This window comes from Pteropus vampyrus, unplaced genomic scaffold, assembly GCF_000151845.1.
Source record: "Pteropus vampyrus isolate Shadow unplaced genomic scaffold, Pvam_2.0 Scaffold108, whole genome shotgun sequence".
Taxonomy (NCBI): domain Eukaryota; kingdom Metazoa; phylum Chordata; class Mammalia; order Chiroptera; family Pteropodidae; genus Pteropus; species Pteropus vampyrus.
In genome coordinates this window covers 763,512-770,603 of record NW_011888889.1, presented here as the reverse complement: position 1 = coordinate 770,603, position 7,092 = coordinate 763,512, and the positions used below count along the sequence as shown (strand labels likewise).

Sequence of the window (7,092 nt, the reverse complement as noted above, 5' to 3'; positions counted from 1 at the left end):
TGGAATTTTTTGACTACTATAGAAATAAAAGCGTACTAGATTTAATAGCATCTCACCTTTATCCTGAAAATGTAGAAATTTCGAAATAAAAATATGCACCAAGTAGACCTCAAATGTAAAATTAGCTTTTAAAAACATACTCAATTTATTTACTATTACAGTTTAATAAGTAAAGCTAATATGCTCCTTCCTAAATGCCTATTTTCCCAAAACATTTTGGTGCCAGTATTACTTTTTAACGGAAAGGGCCCACCTAATTTGTAGATGGACCAGATAATTTGTGAAGCAAGTGTGCACTTTCCTTCAATGGAACATGTGCCATTTAAAACAAATGTCTCTGTTTATCAGATATTATAGGATGTGATTTGGTTCAAAGTATGAGGCAAATCTGGCAATTCTGTTAAAATCAACATGAAAGTTTGTAAAGCAATTGTGGTCTGCAGTAAAAAGTGCTGGGTTGATCTTTAAATAAGTAAAGATGTTGCTCTTGAGGGCAAGAAGTACAGAATAACGCAAGATAAGGTTTTGTTTTTCTTCTCATTTCCCAGTGAGTGCAAGTTTCAATAAATTAACCTAACACTAGTATGAATGTCACAGGTATTACAGGATTCATAATTCTAATTTTCATTCATTAACTCATCTCTTTCTTAGCTTTGTTTATCCAACACATATGTAGTTGGGCCAAGATATTATTACTTATTTTAGTTTTCCAAAAGGCATGTTTTCAGTCCATTCTAACAAGATGAAAGAATTGTTCTCTCTCAATTAGTTTCTTGCTTCAGCCAACATACTCCCTACTTAGTTTGTGCAAGCCTCAGAGAGGACGATGGGGCTAGTACTATTCATTATTGAGCTGTCCAATGAACTGCTTCTTTAAAATTTACCATGACTTTCTGAATAACAATGCTTTTAAAATTAGCTATTTATTTTCTGTATGTAGTGCTGGCTTGTGCTACTATATATTTTTCTTTCATCTTTTTTTCATTTATTCACAAGACTAACGATCATTTAAAATAACACTAATCAAAGACTTGATAAGAATAAATATCATTATATATGATAAGATATCATAGCTGGCAAGCTAGATGACTAGATTTCCTCAGAGGTATGTACATTTCACTCTAATTCTAAAAATCTGGTTTAGCTAAACTTGTAATTTAGCTAATGGTGAGTTTAAATTGAAAACAAAAAAGTGTATTCATTGATACTTCAAATTTATGTTTCCTTATGTGGATTGCTCATGTTAAGACAAATATGATGCTACTTACCATTTTTAAAGAAAATAAATGATGACAAAATTCAAGTTGTTCTTTTTAAATTTATATTTGCGAAGTTTAACCAATTGTTAAAAAATAATGCTAAGATTTCAGTCTCATGAGGGATTTAGCTACAGCATGGGGATACTAACTTTTACTGTGTCCTAATTAATTTCACCAACAGAATTTAAAGAAACTAGGTTTAAGAATTTTGACCATAATTCTCTATTCGATGATTTTTTGGAGCTGTTTCTACTTTTCTAGGAGTTAATTTCATATTCTTTAGCAAATATCCCTCTCTTGTAGATATGCCGATTGAAACGTGAACGTAAGATCCATTATCCTTTTTTGCTGACATGTTATTATAGTGTTTGACTCAAGACTCAGGCACTACACACACTGCAATTCACCCACTCAGCAGCAGTGAGGCCTCTACAAAAATAGAGTCATGGATGATGTATATACATGGATAATATATTGTCTGTACCCTGAAGACTTGTACCTCAATGTATCTTAGCCATGAACATGTGATAAACACAACTTAAAGACACTACTGTGCATAGCGCATGATACTTATATGTATTTATATGTATTTTCTAGTTGGAAGTAGCTTCTACTGGTGGTTCCAAATACCACTTATTTGCAAGCCCTCCAGTAGCATTCATACCCCTTGGAAGATTTTTTTCTTTGCTGCAGGCGTGAAAAAATAGCATTCAACTAAACCCATCAAGTCTGACATTGACCTAGCTACCTAAGAATGATCTGGTTTCTTAGGAAATATTATATAGTATGGTGGGTAAGAGTAAAAATTATGGAACCAGATTCCCAGGTTTGAATCTGGGCTCCAATACTTGACCGATGATTAATTATGGAACAATGACAATCTCTCTGTGCCTTCGTTTCTTTATCTGTGAAATGGAGCTAGAACTGTTGCTTAAGTCAAAGAATTACCAAAAGTATCCAACGAAATGATGTATATAAAATACTCAAGCAATGATTGGCACAGGGAAAGCACTCAATAAATGTTGGATGCTATTGTTGCTATTTATATTATTTTATTATTTTAATTATTATTATTACTAAAAGTAGAGTGACTTTCATTTCATAGATCCATGCAGTTTCATTTAAGCATCTTCATTTGAGTGCATGCTCATTCCTAAACCGTGAAATCACAAATTGATTTCGTGGTTATATTCTCAAACTTATGATGGCCTCTATCTGTTTAAATTGTATTACTTCTAGCATATATCCAAGGATGATGTTGCCATGGTTGAGGTGTTTTCCTGGCTCAGTCTAAAACAAAGCTTTGAGTCTGAGGTGCATCTGAGTGCTGCAGTTTAAGTCTCAAATCCTAGATAGTTGCCTCTTTTAATGTAAACTTAAAGCCAGCATCTCACATGGACTAAACTTTGCAAAGAGTTCATAAAACAGTACAGTTTAGTAGCAAAAATATTTTTAAAGAGATATTCCAGTACTTACATTGTACCTCTAGGGAAAGGTCAATAAGACTCTAAGTCAAAACTTGCAATAACGTTCTCACAGTATTTTATTTCTCTTCTATGTATTCCTTCCCATCCTGAACCTCCTACTCTTTGCTTTCCCACTCTTTATAATGTAGATTGATTTAGGTTCTCTTCCTAAGGAACCAGATTGATAATCTCCTTGGTGAGTGAGTGAATGAGTGAGTGAATGAGTGAGTGAGTGTGTGTGTGTGTGTGTGTGTGTGTGTGTGTGTGTGTGTTTGTGTGTGTGTTGGGAGTATGGAAGTAGAGGGAATGAGAAGAGAGGCATAGGACAGTCACACATATGTTAATAAACTTGGTTCTGAAATAAACTTGGCAAATCATTAAACATAAAATATAAAACCAGAGAGCTTATGAATTGCAAATATCCATAAAATTGCTATTTTGAAACATAGGAAACACTCAGTTATTCAGGATGTTTTGAGCATTTGCTATGTGTTAAAAATTAGGAAGATTTGTTCCCTTTTTTTTTCAATTAGATCATAATACAATGGCAGAAATACACAAGTGAAGCAACATTAATTTGATAGTGCAATTACAGTGCCATATGAGACTGTGTTCCTAATGAATGGCATTTAGAGGGGTCTGTTTATTTTAGGTAGAATGACAGACAAGGGAGGAAAAGCTCCCCTTAGGAGCGACTCTGAAAGTAACATCTTTGTTATCATTTATGTCAGATGGTTATTACCTCATGTTCTTAGATATACTTCTATTTTTATTTGTTTATTTGATTGGGATTCTTTTGTTCTGTTTCAGTTTTTATGTTTGTTTGTTTGTTTGTTTTGCCATTTAAATCTGTCATAGTCCATTGATTGCTCACATGTTTTTATTTTAATTTTTAATGAACTTATCTGAAAGAAGTATCTTTTCCATAAGCATTATGTGCATATGATTGTCTAGATATATGATACTCTTGTACAATATTATCTCAAAAGTAACATTATTGTTTAAATGGGCTTCTCTGGGTTGACACGTACATCCAGTCATCTGGTACGGCATTGTTTCTAAAGGAATTTTAAAAAAATTAAACTTAGAATGGAGTAGGGGAGACTCTAAGTCTGGAATTCTTAATGTCATATTGTCTCTTTGCAAAGTGTTAATTACTCTGTGTAAGAAGCCCTGTGTTTGCTTTACTTTTTGTTAAGTTTCTAACCTGTTAGTTTTATGCAAAATATACCATTGCATATTTTCTTATAACTTCCACTTAATGCATTGACATTTTTTTAAACAGGCGTTGTATTTGCTGCTGGTTATTAGTTAGATGCTGGATTTATTTTGCCCTATATGCCCTAAGTTGTCTCTTACACTGGTTTTAAGGTGGTTTTTTTTGTTTGTTTTTTTTTTGTTTTTTTGTTTTTTTACCTGCTCTGAACTGTGGCTGATGAGAGAAATGAATTGGTGCAGGTGAAATCTAATCACAGATAATACAACATCTGCTGCTAATAAAAATGACTAAATAAGCCTCAAGCAAAATAAGACTCCACCCCTCCAACAAAAATGGAACTTTAAAGCATTTCAAGATTAATAGGAAAAAGTGATATGAATTCATTCAAAAAGTACAGCAAAGAAAACCCTAAATGTTTCTTAGAGAATGCGAAAGAAATAGAAGCAAATTCTTCAATCAAGGTTTATGGTATGATTATTTAGAAAGTAACCAACTAAGCTTGCAAAGCATGTATTGTAATTTATAAAATTCTTGCAATTTTTGCACTTTGCCAAATTTTTAAGAATAAACGCATAAGCAAATAAATGTGTAATTTCAAATTGTGATTGTTAACATGACAATTTTTTAAAAGATTGATAAAGGCCTTAAGAAAGTATCATATCATGAAGGTCTTTCCTGACCATCCAAATTAAAATTTAATTTTTTTGTCATGATATCTCATATCAATCTTTTTTTTTTGGTAGTATATTTAGCTTTCATACTTATATATTTGGTTTGTTTATTGGCTGTCACTAGAATATAAACTCCAATAGGACAGGAACTGTGTCTATTTCATTTAGCTTTTAATGTCAACCACTAGAAAATGCCAGGATTGAAGAAAATTTACTGAAAGAATGAATAAACGAATGTGTTATTCAATGGACACTGGTAGCACTCTAAAGGCTGCATTATAGTATCATATAAAGGATAAGAAGTGAATGTAGTGGTTTTGAATTCTGAAAGGTTAGAGGAAATCAGAGGGCCTAGATTTTGTAATACATAGATAGAGGGGATGGTGTTAGAAAACAAATCATCAATAGAAACCATAGAATAAGGTAATTTGCAGATGGAACTAGAGCCATTTACTCTATGGAAATGAGTTTAGTACCACTAAGTAGTTGATGAGTCTGCTGTAGAGAAAAGTAAATTTTATTCGTATTAGGTACGTATTGTAGAACCTGTAGTTTGTTTTTAGGGATGACAATGTAATTAGATTTACTCTGGGAGCAATTCCACAAAGGAAGAAATATAAATTCAACACCCATATTACTGATGAGAAATGTATATTTTTCTAAGGTTTTTATGGTGAAAAAACAGAAGGGAGCATGTTACATGTCAAGCCACAACATGTCTCAAACATGCCCATTAGCCTTTTATTTATAAAACTTCCTCATACACTTTTAAGGTTGCCACAAATTTTTTTTTATCTTCTTTGACCCTCACTCTAATCCTTCTAGATTCTTCCTCTACCTCTAATTTTTACTGTCAGACTTCTCTAATCTTTTTCTTTCTTTCTTTCTAAAGGTGAAAAAAAAATCAGCCATCTTTTACTATTTGAGTTTTCATCTACACCTATCACGTCGCTTAGCGAAATGATTTCCCTCAGAATTCATCCTTCTTAAAAGATATGAGTAAAGGAAAAAGGAATTATAAATGGTTTGCAAAATAATTTAAATGCTTTACCACCACATTAGAAAAACACATATATTATAGAAACTGTCTTAGACTCTAGAGGGAATATCAGCAAGCTCACTTTGGAATCTATAGATGCTTAAAGTTCCATTGTGGGAAAATAGGGCATAAAAGATTCTTTGCATCAGGACTTCTAAGATGGCTTGGAGAATTAATAAAGAGGACTTTTGGAATGGTGGATGTGTGCTTAAGGTATAAGGCTAAGATCTTTAAAAAGGAAAAAGAAAAGCAAAAAGCTGCCCCAATTTCTTGGAGAAATTTTTGATTTATATAGGATAATTGTGATTGGTTATTAGTTGCTTATAAAAGGAGGACCAGTTTTGATTGTGATGCTGAGTAGAGTCAAATGTGATAAAAGAGGAACTGAACTGACCACGATTCTTGAAAAAGTTGATTTAATTACTAGAATGGCCAAGATACTCTTCTTTTTTTGGATTTTTAAAATTCATTATAATTATTATTATTATTTATTATTATTTTAGGCAAGGCAACCCTCACAGATTGCAAAGACTTTGTCAATTTACAATCCCTTATTTTTGTATTTTTCATGCCTATAGCACCTGGTCTTCCTAGGTGGTCTCTCATCCAAGTACTAACCAGGCCTAACTCTGCTTAGCTTCTGAGATCAGATGGGATCGGGATTGTTCAGGGTAGCATGGTGGTAGACAGCCAAGATGCTCTTCAAGATCTTAATAAAAAGTTTCATTCAATGCTGAGAAGACTCATCCCCTTGCATTAACGAGAAAATGGAAAACTGCTACAGGGAGACAGACAACAGCAACTGTCTTAGTCTATTCAGACTGTTGTACCAGAAAATCACAGATTGAGTAGTTTATAAACAAAAGAGTTTTATTGCTTACAGTTCTGGAGGCTTGACGTTTGAGATCAAAGTGTCAGTATGGCTTGGCGAGGGCCCTCTTTCAGGCGGCAAACTTCTCCTGTATCCTCACATGGCAGAAGGGGCTACGGATCTCTCTGGAGACTCTTTTATAAGGGTACAAGTCCTATTCATGAGAATGGAACTATCCTCCTAAAACCGCCGTCTCCTAACACCATCACCATGAGGGGTTAGGATTTCAACATGTGGAAATGGGAGCCGGAGGTGGGAGGAGTGGGGAGATACAAACATTCAGACCATAGGAGCTGTTCATTGAAATTACCACAGCTAGCAATTTGTAAAGCTGCCACCTTTGCCAAACAAGTAAGTATGACAAAGTGTAAAAGACATTCATTTTCATAACCCTTGAGATTTTTCCTTAATCTGGATTAATTTTCCTAAAGTCAATCTAATTTCTCGCCCAACAAGAGATCTTCATTCTTCAAAAATTTTTAATATTCAGTATAGCCAAGAATGTAGTATTTAGGGTGATGGAAAGCACTCAAAGTTGTCAAAAGTCATTATCTAAAATATATGTAG

The 7,092-nt window shown here is 33.4% G+C and overlaps 1 pseudogene; it reads right to left on the bottom strand.

The window, feature by feature from the left end:
• Positions 1-6,223: 6,223 nt before the first annotated feature.
• On the bottom strand, positions 6,224-6,342 carry LOC111743180 (annotated as a pseudogene).
• Between the last annotated feature and the right edge of the window lie 750 nt (positions 6,343-7,092).